Below are 13594 nucleotides of genomic sequence, written 5' to 3' on the forward strand. Positions count from 1 at the left end.
AAAAATTCTGGCACAGAGGGCTTTTCTGAAACTGATAATCCCACCAAGGACCATTCATGGATATAACCTAGACCCTCTGCTCAGATGTAGCCCATGGCAGCTCATTATCTAAGTAGGTACTTGGTAAGGGGAACAGGGACTGTCTCTAACATGAACCCAGTGGCTGGCTCTTTGATTGCCTGTCCCCCATGGGGGAAGCTCCCTTGCCAGGCCATAGAGGAGGAAAATACATCCTATCCTGATGACAACCAGATAAGCTAGGGAGAGATAGAAGGTGAGGAGGACCTCTCCTATCAGTAGACTCAGAGAGAGGCATGGGAGGAGACTAGGGAGAGAGGGTAGGGTTGGGAGGGAATGAGGGAAGGGGCTACAGCTGGGATACAAAATGAATAAAATATAACTAATATAAAAAATAAAAATTTAATAAAAAGTGGGATACGCTCTCTGCAGGGTAGAGCCTTTCAGAGGCCCTCTGTGGCAGGTTCCTAGGTTGTTTTCTGTTTTCTTCTTCTGATGTCCATCCTCTTTGCCTTTCGGCATGCAGATTGAGCATTTTAGTCAGGGTCCTCTCTCTTGAATAGTTTCTTTAGATGTACAGGTTTTAGTAGGTTTATCCTATGTTATATGTCTATATGAGTGAGTGTATACCGTGTGTGTTTTTCTTCTTCTGGGACAGCTCACTCAGGATGATCCTTTCCAGGTCCCACCATTTACCTGCAAATTTCATGATTTCCTTATTTTTCATTGCAGAGTAATATTCCATTGTGTAGATGTACCACAATTTCTGCATCCATTCTTCAGTTGAGGGGCATCTGGGCTGTTTCCACCTTCTGGCTATTACAAATAAGGCTGCTACAAACACGGTTGAGCAAATGTCCTTATTGTGTACTTGAGCCTCTTTTGGATATATGCCTAGGAGTGGTATGGCTGGATCTTGAGGAAGCGCTATTCTTAGTTGTCTGAGAAAGTGCCAGATTGATATCCAGAGGGGTTGTACGAGTTTGCTTTCCTGCCATTGTGGCCTTAGTATGGAATTCCACAGTAGTGTTCAGGCTATTTGAAGTTACTTAGTTCCTAATGCCCTGCCTACCTTGGCTTCTGTTTCAGTCAGGGTTCTGTATAAGAACACAACTGAAAAAAATTAATGTGTGGGGGCCTGAGAGATGGCTCAGCAGTTAAGAGCATTGTCTGCTATTCCACAGGACCTGGGTCCATTTCCCAACACCCACATGAAAGCTCACAACTGTCTATAACTCTATTTCCAGGGGATCTGACATCATCACACAGACAGGCAAAACACCAGTGAATACAAAAAATAAAATGAATGTGTGTGTTCACATGTGCATGCGTGTTTGAGTAGATTGGTTTACTGGTTGTGGTTCAGGCAGTCCAACAATGGTTGTCTCTTGAGGTAAAGGCCAAGGACTCAGTAGCTTGTACAGTCCAGGAGACTAGATATTTCAGCAGTCCCAGTCTAATGCTGGAGTCCCTGTGGATCCCTGAGAGCTGCTGGTCTTCTATCTACATTGAAACCATAAGTGAGGGAGTTTTAACACCAGTGAAGGAAGGAATGTCCCAGCATCAGGATAGATGAACTTGCCAGTAACAGCGAGGACAAGGAAATCATGAAATTTGCAGGCAAATGAAAGGAACTAGAAAAGATTATCCTGAGTGAGGTATCCCACAACCAGAAAAACACGAATGGTATGCACCCACTTATAAGTGGATATTAACTATATAACATTAAGATAACCATACTAAAATCTACAAACCTAAAGAAACTAAACAACAAGGAGGACTCTAGGGAGGATGTTTAAATATCATCCAAAATGGCAAACAGGATAGACACCCGAAGCAGTGGAAAAGAGGGAACAAGACAGGAGCCTACCATAGAGGGTCCTCTGAAAGGCTCCACCCAACAAGGGATTGAAGCAGATGCTGAGACTCACAGCTAAACTTTGAGCAGAGAGCAGGGAATCTTATGGAAGAAGGGAGGAATAGAAGGACCCAGAGGGGATAGGAGCTACAAAAGGAGACCAACAAAGCTAAAATATCTGAGCCCAGCAGGCCCTGTAGAGACTGATGCACCAACCAAGGACCATGCATGGAGAGTACCTAGACTTCCTGCTCAGATGTAGCCAATAGGCAAATCAGTCTCCATGTGGGTTGCTGAGTAAGGGGCTGCCTCTGTCATGAACTCACTCTGTTGACTGCTCTTTAGTTACTTTCCCCTGGCTATGTGACCTTGCCAGGCCACAGAGGAAGAGGATCCAGGCAGCCCTGATGAGACTTGATAAGCTAGGGTCAGATGGCAGGGGATGAGAACTCCCCCTTTCAATGGACTAGAAGAAGGGGATGGGGGGATGAAGAAGGGTGGATGGGACCGTGAGGAGAAGAGGGAGGGGCTACAGTGGGAATATAAAATGAATAAATTGTAAAATATAAAAACAAAAAGTTGCCCCCCCCCCCAAAAAAAGTGGGATACAGAACTAAACAGAGAATTCTCAGTACAGGGATATTGAATGGCAGAGAAACACATAAATAAATTCAATGTCCTTAGTCATCAGGAAAATGCAAATCAAAAGGACCCTGAGATTTCATCTTACATCCAACAGAATGGCCAAGATTAAATATTCAAGTGACACCACATGCTAGAAAGGATGTTGGAGAAAGGGAAACCCTCCTCCATTGCTGGTGGAATGTAAACTTGTACAACCACTTTGGAAATCAATATGGCAATTTCTTTTTTTTATTTTTATTTTATTTTAGTTTTAATTACACTTTATTTACTTTGTATCCTCCCTCTAGTTCCCTTCTTCCTCTCTTCCCAATCCCACCCTTCCTCCCCCTTCTCCACGCATGCTCCTCCCCAAGTCCACTGGTACTGGAGGGTTTCTTTTTCTTCCCTTTGATCCTAGTCTATTAGGTAGCATCAGGAGTGGCGGTATTCTCTTCCTCTGTGGCCTGGTAAGGCTTCTCCCCCCTCACAGGGAGATGATCAAAAAGCAGGCCAATCAGTTCATGTCAGAAGCAGTCCCTGTTCCCATTACTATGGAACCCACTTGGACACTGAACTACCATCTGTGTACTTTCTTGCTACCTGAAGATCCAGCTTTACCACTCCTATGTCTATATCCAAATGATGCCCAAGTATAAAATTTCAAATAAGCCAAAAGAACAAATTCTGACCAAATAAGATCAGAAATCAATGAAAAAAAAATAGACCAATAAACAGGTGATAATGTATTAAAGCAGAAACAAAGATAATTTTGTGCACATTTACTATGAAAAAGTTGGCTCAAAAAGGACCTATAAAAGGCTGTTAATCACAAAATTAGCAGGTTATCTAGGTTGGGTACAGGGAAGAGGTGACATGGTTGATGTTTGGAGTTGATGAGTTCTAACACTATCTGGAGGCAGAATTTTACTTGTTTTCTCTTAATACTTTCTAGTGGCTGAAGAAAGACCTTGAACTATAGATGATAATTAATTTTGTCAAAAATGTACTGACATAAAATAAAAATTTCATAGACATACCTATACTACCATTTGGCAAATTTTATAGACATACCTACACTAACATTTGGCAAACAGCTCTTTATTGGGGTTAGCAATCTACACGTAAAATTAATGATTACTATCAAGTCAGAAGTTGAATCTTTAAAGTGTTTAATTTTGAATGGATTTGCTAAAATGTCAATTAAGCTGACAGTGAAATAGAATAAAATTAAATAATTAGGGAAGAATATGTCTATGATCTTAATAACATTAAAGTCCATAACATAATATGGAATGCTTTATGCCTTTTGTTTTCTCAGCTTAGAGGAAATAGGTGAATTTGTCAAAAAAAAATACAGCTTTCCTTTGGAATTTAGTGTAAGGCAAAAATCCATTTCTTTCATTTTTATTCATTGTTGTACATGAAGTCTTAGACAATGTAAAAAATTAAAAAGGAAACAAGAATTAAAACTCATAAAACTCATTATATTGGTAGGTGTCATAAATATTTGATTAGTAAATATTGAATAATCCAAACAGTAATTACTAGATACAATGAATTATTTCAGAAAGAGTGTAGAATATGAAAATTTAAAATTGTATATAACTATAAAATTAGCAGTAGAACTTAATGTTTATAATATCAATATCTAATGACCATCTTTGACAAAACAATAGTATGTAAATTACATAATACTACTGAGTGTATTGAGGATGTAATACAGACAGAAATAAACGATTTTGTATGTCACAAACTCAGTAGATAATTAAGTTTGAGTTAGAAGACTGTATTCTTCATGTACTTGCTTCAGTACTCTCTGGGTTGTGGTGTGTTTGACTAATGCCAAGTTTTTGAGCTTGGAGCTTTTTCTGGGCTTGCAAGCTTATATTCCATTAAGAGTTTATCTGTGATTATTGGGAGGGGCAAGATGGCAGCTCTGGAAGGACTCTCATTCTGACCAGCAGCATGGCAGGATCAGCACAGTGACCAGCAATCAGAACTCGCGGCCATAAAACACAGTGATTGTGTTTCCCAGGTGAGAGGATACCCCACGGTGGGGATTCAATCAGCTTTTAACTCACCCTGCTAAACCTCGGAAGAGATCCTGGTTCTACCAGATGCTTGGCTGCCAACCACCAGCCCCACGCCATCCCAGAGCCACAAGCCAGTGTCTCTGGTCATGGTCCCAGACTGAACCTTGAGCACCACACTATCAGAGACTGGAATTTTCAGTCGCGAGATAACCCCATGGTGCAGGAAACGATTGGGATCGACCTTAGGTCACCCAGATAACCCCTCAGGTTTATCTGGGTGACCAGATAAACTCAGGTTCCATGGGCGCACCAGGAGCCAGCCCAGAGCCAGAGCTGGAGACCCAGGCTCTGGCACAGAGCCCTGCCTGCCTGTGCGCCTGATTCGTTGCCTGAGATAGAACTGAGGGCACCAGGGCATCAGTGAATGAGTTTCACTGTCTGGTGCAAACACACAGGGAGAGAAATGGCTGGTCTGATCTCAGAGCTCTCAGCCGACACACCCACCCCGAAAAGGTTTTGGGAAAATTATCCAGTTTAGGCAGACGCCCAGGCTCCCAAAGGCCGGAAAGGCAGACACGGGCAGTTTCTGCGGGCCAGACAGCTGGCAGAGACTGAGCCCCCATCACTCAGCTGTGCTCCAGACACAGGCAGTTTCTGAGGCCAGCCAGCTGGTGGAGACTGAGCAGTGCGCACCAGGGCAAAAAAAGAGACTGGGAGTCCCTGTCTCCAAGAATCCACAGGGAAGAAAGGAAGCTGTACTGACTTAAATCACCCAGTCCTTCCCTGGAAAAAGTCTAGCAGACTGGTGGGGCCTAGCTGCCATCACTCAGCTGCTCAGCTGTGCTCCAGACACAGGCACAAACAGTTATTGAGTGCCAGATGTCCAAATGGGTCACAGCAGCTGATCATTAAATTTACAGCAAGAAACCCAGAAATAGGGCAGCTGTCTTCAGGACTTCCCTGGGTGAGAGGAGAACCCTCTCGACTAACAGAGACCACAGTTACCACTCAGGTCTCTATCCCTAAGGTGAGCAGCAGCAACTCCTGAAAAAACGCCAGCCATCCAGGGACTATACCCAAAAAGCTGAGAAGACTTCCTTCAGGAAAAACCAGCTTTCTGCAAAGGGGATTCTCTTCACCACAGGATCCCCAGGAACCACAAGAAAATAACCCCAAACACCTAAAATAGCAAAAAGGGGAGAGGCCAGCATACAAGCTCAAGCAACAAAAGACAAAGCAATATGACATCTCCAGAACCCAGTTACCCAGGGGCAAGTAGCCCTGGACACCCCAGCATAACTGAGATCCAAGAAGATGACCTAACAACTATGCTCATGAAGATGATAACAGAGGAAACAAATAAGATACATGAAGACATAAAGGAAGATAAACTCAAACAGAATATTGCCATCCATAAAGAAATAGAGGAAGCTGCAGCCAAACAGTTTATGGCCTTTAGAAAATGTTAAAGCACTGAATGAAATATATATATATATATATATATATATATATATATATATATATATAAAACAGAGTTGAAGGAACTAAAAGAAAAACAGGAAAGTACAATCAGACAGGTGAAGGAAGTAAACAAAACAACTCAAGACCTGAAGATAGAATTGGAAAAATTAAAGAACACACAAATGGAGGAAATAATGGAGAGAAAGAATTTAGGGAAGAAAACAGGAACTACAGAGGTAAGCATAACCAACAGAGTACAAGAAATGGAAGAAAAAAATCTCAGAAGACACAATGAAAGAAATTGATGTATCTGTCAAAGAAAATGTTAAATCCAAAAAATTCCTGACACAGACCGTCCAAGAGATCTAAGACAATATGAAAAGACAAAACCTAAGAATAATAGGTATAGAGGAAAAAGAAGACTCCCTTCTCCAAGGCCCAGAAAATATTTTCAACAAAATCATTGAAGAAAATTTCTCCAAGTTAAAGGAGAGGCCAATAAGAATACATGAGGCTATAAACAAACAGGTGTGGGCTTATAGGAAATATTATGGGAAGCCTTAACCCTCTCGTTGGAACATCCTGCATCAGTTCTAGAACTAGCAGTGGTGGTGTCCGAGGTCTGAGTAGGTTCAGATCATTGCCCCCAGGGGCGAAACATGCTTCATGTAAATTGACTAACTCCATGTTTTCCTCCACTTTTGAAAGTCATTTAGGATTCTTAAAATATTTTTTCCCTTTTAATTTTAAATTTTTCATCAATTACACTTTATTCATTCTGCATCCCCCCATGAGCCCCTCCCTCCTCCCCTCCCAATCCCACCCTCCCTCCTCCCTCCTCCCTCTGCATGCATGCCACTCCCCAAGTCCACTGAAAGGGGAGGTTCTCCTCTCCTTTCTGATCTTAGTCTGTCAGTTCACATCAAAAGTGGCTGCATTGTCCTCTACTATGGTCTGGTAAGGCTGCTCCCCCCCCAGGGGCAGTTGATCAAAGAGCAGATCAATCAGATTATGTCAGAGGCAATCCCTCCTCACATTACTATGTAACCCAATTGGACTCTGAACTGCCCTGGGCTACATCTCTGCAGGGGTTCTAGGTTATCTCCATGAATAGACCTTGGATGGAGTATGAGTCTCTGGGAAGTTCCCTGTGTTCAAATTTTCTTGTTCTGTTGCTCTCCTTGTGGAGACCCTGTCCTCTCCAGCTCTTACTATTTCCCAGTTCTTACATAAAATTCCATTCACTCTGCCCAACAGTTGCTTATCAGCATCTGCTTTGATAGTCTGTAGGGCAGAGGCTTTCAGAGGTCCTCTGTGGTAGGTTCCTAGGTTGTTTCCTGTTTTCTTCTTCTTCTGATGCCCATCCTCTTTGCCTTTCCGGATGGGGATTGGACATTTTAGTTAGGGTCCTCTCTCTTGCTTATTTTCTTTAGATGTACAGGTTTTAGTGGGTTTGTCCTATGTTGTATGTCTACATGAGTGAGTATATACCATTGCAAAACCTGCACTCCCGGTGCAGTGTCCATACCGCTCCCTTCCCCAAAGAGACTCACAGACCTCTGTTCAATGCAAAAGCAAGAGGCAGCTTATTCCGATCGCGATGGGGGTCGTCCCTTCAAAGCAGGAGACGACCCCAAGCATACTAAGCACAGAGTTTGTATACCTAAAAAAAATCAGGCCTTTACATTGATTAGTCAGCAGAAAAGATAGCAGTAATGTGGGCTGGCAGCTGTAGCGGGGAGCTCACAGCTCCAAGGACAGTCCTCCCCTCTTCTCCCATCTCTCCATTCTGTAGCTGGCCACTTACAGCTCCAAGGACAGTCCTCCCCTAAATCGCCTGACTTGTTCTTCTTTCTTATTAGCTGGCCCTTATTCAAGGTCCAGTTGATTTCCTTTCTAATTTGGGATGGTCCCATTTCTCACCATGTGTTTCTTTTTGCTTCTGGGACAACTCACTCAGGATTAGCCAGATAGAGCCAAGTAATTGTGGTAATGATACTTGCTTTTTTGCCCAGTGCTGGAGTGCTAGTAAATTTAGGCATGCCCTGGTTACTCGCATGCCTCGCTGGGTGCCTGTGCCCGTTGATGCCCCTCACACTATGACTCCCTTCAGATAGAAAAGGGATCTTGGAATTACAGCCACCATTTTTACTGCCATCTCCTTGGTGGCTGTTGGAGCTACCACTGGGGCATTAGCCATGAGTCATACTGTGTAGACTGCTCAGACCCCGAATAATCTTTTAGCCAATGTAGCTCATGCCTTAGATGTACAAAAAGGAATTAATGCTCAACTAAAAGGAGACTTGATGGTGTTAAATCAGAGGATTGATCTCGTGCAGGAGCAAATTGATACCCTATGGCAAATCACTCAACTTGGCTGTCAATGAAAGTATGCTGGACTTTGAGTCACTAGCATAAAACATGAGAATTTTTCCTGTGCTGCAAATCTGTCTAAACAATTGTCTAGCTATATTTTAGGTAATTGGACTGGAGAATTCAATACTATGATGGAGCAACTGAGAGTGGCCATTGTCACAGTAAATTCTACCAGAGTGGACGCAGGACTAGCCACAGGATTATCATCATGGATTGCTGCAGCCATGAATCATCTGAAGGAATGGGCAGGCATGGGAGCATTAGCAGGCCTTCTGGTGTTGGTCTCCTTGGTTTCCCTGTGGTATATATGCAAGATTAGAGTCTCACAACAGCGTAATGCAGCCATGACCATTCAGGCCTTTACAGCCATTGAAGCAGGACAGTCTCCCCAAGCATGGTTGGCTACCATAAAAAGCTTTATTTGTAATAGCCAGAAGCTGGAAACAGCCCAGATGCCCCTCAACTGAAGAATGGATGCAGAAACTGTGGTACATCTATATAATGGAGTATTACTCAGCAATGAAAAATAAAGAAATCATGAAATTTGCAGGTAAATCGTGGGACCCGGAAAAGATCATCCTGAGTGAGTTTTCCCAGAAGCAAAAAGACACACACGGTATATACTCACTCATATAAACAAAAAACATAGATAAACCCACTAAAATCTGTGCATCTAACCAAACTAAGCAAAAGAGAGGACCCTGACTAAAATGCTCAATCCCCACCCTGAAAGGCAAAGAGGATGAACATCACAAGAAGAAGAAAACAGGAAACAACTTAGGAACCTACTACAGAGGGCCTCGCCTCTGAAAGCCAGAAGAAGAAAACAGGAAACAACCTAGGAACCTGCCACAGAGGGCCTCTGAACACCTCTGCCCTGCAGACTATCCAAGCAGATGCTGAGCCTGATGGCCAACTGCCCTGAGAATGAATGGAATTTTATGTAATTAGGGGGAAATAGCAAGAGCTGGAGAGGAGAGGAACTCCACAAGGAGAGCAACAGAACAAGAAAATTTGAACACAGGGAACTTCCCAGGACTCTTACTCCAACCAAGGACTATTCATGGAGATAACCTAGAACCCCTGCACAGATGTAGCCTATAGCAGTTCAGTGTCCAGTGGGTTACATAGTAACAGGAAGAGGGAATGCCTCTGACACAATCTGATTGGCCTGCTCTATGATCACCTCCCCCTGAGGAGGGAGTAGCCTTACCAGGCCACAGAAGAAGACAATTCAGCCACTTTTGATGTGATTTGATAGACTAAGATCAGAAGGAAGGAGAGGAAGACCTCCCCTATCAGTGGTCTTGGGGAGGAGCATGCATGCAGAAAAGGGAGGAAGGGTGGGATCTGGAGGGGAGGAGGGAGGGACTTATGGCAGGATACAAAATGAATAAAGTGTAATTAATAAAAAAGAGTTTATCTGTGAGATGAAATATTAAACAAGATGCTGTGCTAATATCAACGAGCATTTTTATTCTGTGTAATCTTGGTTCTCAGCTTCCATTCTCTCTTCTCTGCCCCTTATCCTATCTTATTTTCCTCCTTCTCTTACCCATCCATCCTCTTTATCATTTATGTGCTACTGTCTCTGGCTGTATATATTTGGCATAAACATACACCTCCTTCTTACACAAATTTTGTAGATTATCTTAAGACTTTATGAAAATTGGCTTGCACAAATCAGGATATTGACAAAACTCATTGTTGTAAATATTGATGTCTTTTCAGCATTTCAAACTGTACCCGTTCTTTTCTTGAATTTGATGAATAGTCTAAATAATTTTTCCAATTAATTATTCCATGCTTTAATTTTTCTTTTGTTGAATCAGTTTTTACATATTTCTGTCTTGTTACTCGCCTGTAGAATATCATGAGGCAGACCATATTTTTAAATTAAATTTTTGTTTTTTATATTAATTACAGTTTATCACTTTGTATCCCATCTCCTCCCTGCCCCTCTCTAAGTCTATTAATAGGGGGAATCCTCCTCCTCTTCCATCTGACCCTAGCTTATTATGTCTTTATTAATTAAGCTTGTGATTACTTAATTTAAAATTTTCCTACATGATCTGTATTTTCAAATTTTCTGCTTATCTATATTATATTATGGCAAAACTTTTACCTACTAATTTTAGCTTATTAGGTTAATTTGAAGGGAAAATATGTTATTTTATTTTAATGATTATTTCATGGATGCTTCTATGTAGTTCTGTTTCAACCTGTTATACTCATTGTTATCAGTCGACCATATCAGTGATTGTCATATGAGTCATTTCTTGTTACTGGCAGACTGTTCTTCTTCTGTGTTTTTCATTTGTTTGGCTTTATTGCAACAAAATTATTTAGGCACTTTTAAGTGAGAAACAAAAAGCTTTTTAGAGATATGCATGGTGTTACTATTTTTATCAGCTCTACTGTTTGGTTGTGTTATTAAATATTGACATAAGATACTTTATAGGCCAGAGATGACATTTAAATGCAATTTTAGCTTGTTTATATTTTACATGAAACTTTTTGAAAATAGTTCTTGTAAATATCGTTTTCATCTTTTATATACTGTAAGCTTAACATTTTTGCTAATTTTCTATTAGGTTGTTCATGAAAGCTACATAATATATATAATTACTTTTATTATTTAAGTATTAAAGTCACTACTCCTTGGATGCTATTAAGTCTCTCATTTATTTTCTTTTTAGATAGTCTAGCGTAAGGTAAAAGTTAGTTTTAAATAATCTGTATTAAATCATTTACTATACTTATAAATTATAAAGCTACTAAATCATTATAAATTGTTCATACAGTTTTAAACATGTTCAGATCCTCGGTCCATTTAGAAATTATTCTGCAATATGCTGCAGAGATTGAATACCTTCTTTTGCAAGTTATCCTAGAGATTCCACCACTTTATTAATAACTTTTGATAGAGCTATTAGAATGCTGTTTTTTAATGTGTTTTATTAGCCTTGTGATTATTTTGTACTAATTTCCTCTTGAGTAGGCATAATTTTAACTCTTTATTATCTAAATTTCCATTCCTATTTATTCACTCATATCATAATTATTCATTTATGTTGGTTGTTACAGATTTGTGATGTTTAACTTCAGCCTGCTTCCAAGAAAATCATGGCAAAGGTCAAAAGTTGCCAGAATCTCTATCAGTGGACTTGGAAAGGGGCAGGGAGGAGACCAGGGAGAGAGTGTGGGGTTGGGGAAAGAATGAGGGAGCAGGATACAGTTGGGACACAGAGTTAACAAAATGTAATTAATAAGAAAAATAAAATAAAAAAAACTTACAGTTTCCTTTACATCTTTCCTGACCTTTAGAATTTCTTACTATGATGGCAGAGTATGTGCACACACAGGTATACACATTTGCACATAAATGAATACATTTTCAATGTATTCATTGGAAAACAATGGCCCAAATGAATATCTACTGAGACTGAAAAATGTCATGTCCCTGAAATGAGTTGTGGAATGCCAAAGGGTGAAAACCTTTGACTCTATTAACATATGGATTGACTTGGCTATCATGACACTATCTAACGGTCATTGAGTGGTGAATATGCCACATGTTTCTATTGTTTTACATATGCTATTTCATTGCTTCTGTAACAACCATATACAATACATACCACGATATCCTTTCTACTAATGTGGGAACCAAACCTCACAAAGGATAAATGATTACTCTTAATCATGTTTAGGAAAGTTGAGGTAGAATTGAACCCAACATCTTTTAACTAATTAATTTTAACTAATTAAAATTCTGATAATGGAAAATGGTAGATGTATGTAAGTCATATACTTTGTGTCAAACATGGTAAGGGACTTCAACGTGCTTAATATTTTTACTGTTTGACAACGAATTTCTCTGTGCCACAGCTTGTAAAGCGCCTTGAAATGAAAGCATGTCAGCAATTTCAGTCTTCCTATTATACATGATAATGCACTAATAGACCATGCTTCATTATAGTAGCAGGAGATACATCATACATAGATTGCTACCAGGTAGTAATATTATTTATGAATCTCAGTAGGTGGCATATAAACTCTTATTTTTGAGAACTTTTTTTTGGGTTAAGTGAGTAGTAATTCTTTTCTTTTGCTTCTATGAAAAATAAGCCAAATAAAATTTTCTTTAATGTAAAATAGTGCGGTTTATATCTTTTATTATCTTAAACATAAAAGTATCCAGAAAGTCATGGTTATGCACAAATAATAAAATAATAATTACTTTAATTGTTCTACAATTATTGAAAATGTATTTTGAACTAGTGGTATTAATTTTGAAACTATATTAAAACTATAAGCTATGATCGTATACAATAAATTGAGGCACTATTAGATCCTCTTTAGCAATTTGTATGTGAGGTAAATTGGAATTTTATAATTGACACAAGGTCTGCTGAAGAATTTAGTAACTTCTTTTCATCATCTCAATCATATGGTTACAGAAGATCTAAGATTTTCCCCCAAACTTTAAATTCCATTGTCTTAGACATCTCATTGCTGTTTTCATCTCTGTGTTCCTCAATGTGTATATAATAGGATTCAAGAGAGCAGTGACCACAGAATAAAACACAGCAAAGAATTTATCTAATGACTTTATGGGAAAGGGCCAAGCATAAATGAAGATGCAATGTCCAAAGAGCAAAGGAACTACTGTGCTATGAGCAGAATACTACCAGACTTTCAAATAAGAACTAATACCAATACTCCTCAGAGGAACATACCAAACTCATTCTATGAATCCACACACACCTTGATACCTAAACCAAACAAAGACCCCACAAAAAAAAAAGAGAATTTCAGACCAATCTCCCTATCAACATTGATGAAAAAATACGCAATAAAATACTCGCAAACCAAATCCAGGAAAACATAAAATATGGCATCCACCATGATCAAGCTGGCTTTATCGCAGGCATGCAGGGGTGGTTCAACATAAGAAAATCCTTCAAAATAATCCATCATATAAACAACACACACAAACACACACACACACACACACACACACACACACACACATACAGACACACACACGATGATCTTATGATGATCTTATTAGATGTTGAAAAAGCCTTTGACAAAATCCAACACCAGTTCATGTTTAACTATTTGGGGAGATCAGGGATTCAAGCACACACCTAGCACCATAACAACAATATACATCAAGCCAACAGCCAACATCCAAGTTAAATGTAGAAACTTAAAGTGT

The sequence above is a fragment of the Meriones unguiculatus genome, chromosome 18, assembly GCF_030254825.1.
Source record: "Meriones unguiculatus strain TT.TT164.6M chromosome 18, Bangor_MerUng_6.1, whole genome shotgun sequence".
In the NCBI taxonomy this organism is placed as follows: Eukaryota; Metazoa; Chordata; class Mammalia; order Rodentia; family Muridae; genus Meriones; species Meriones unguiculatus.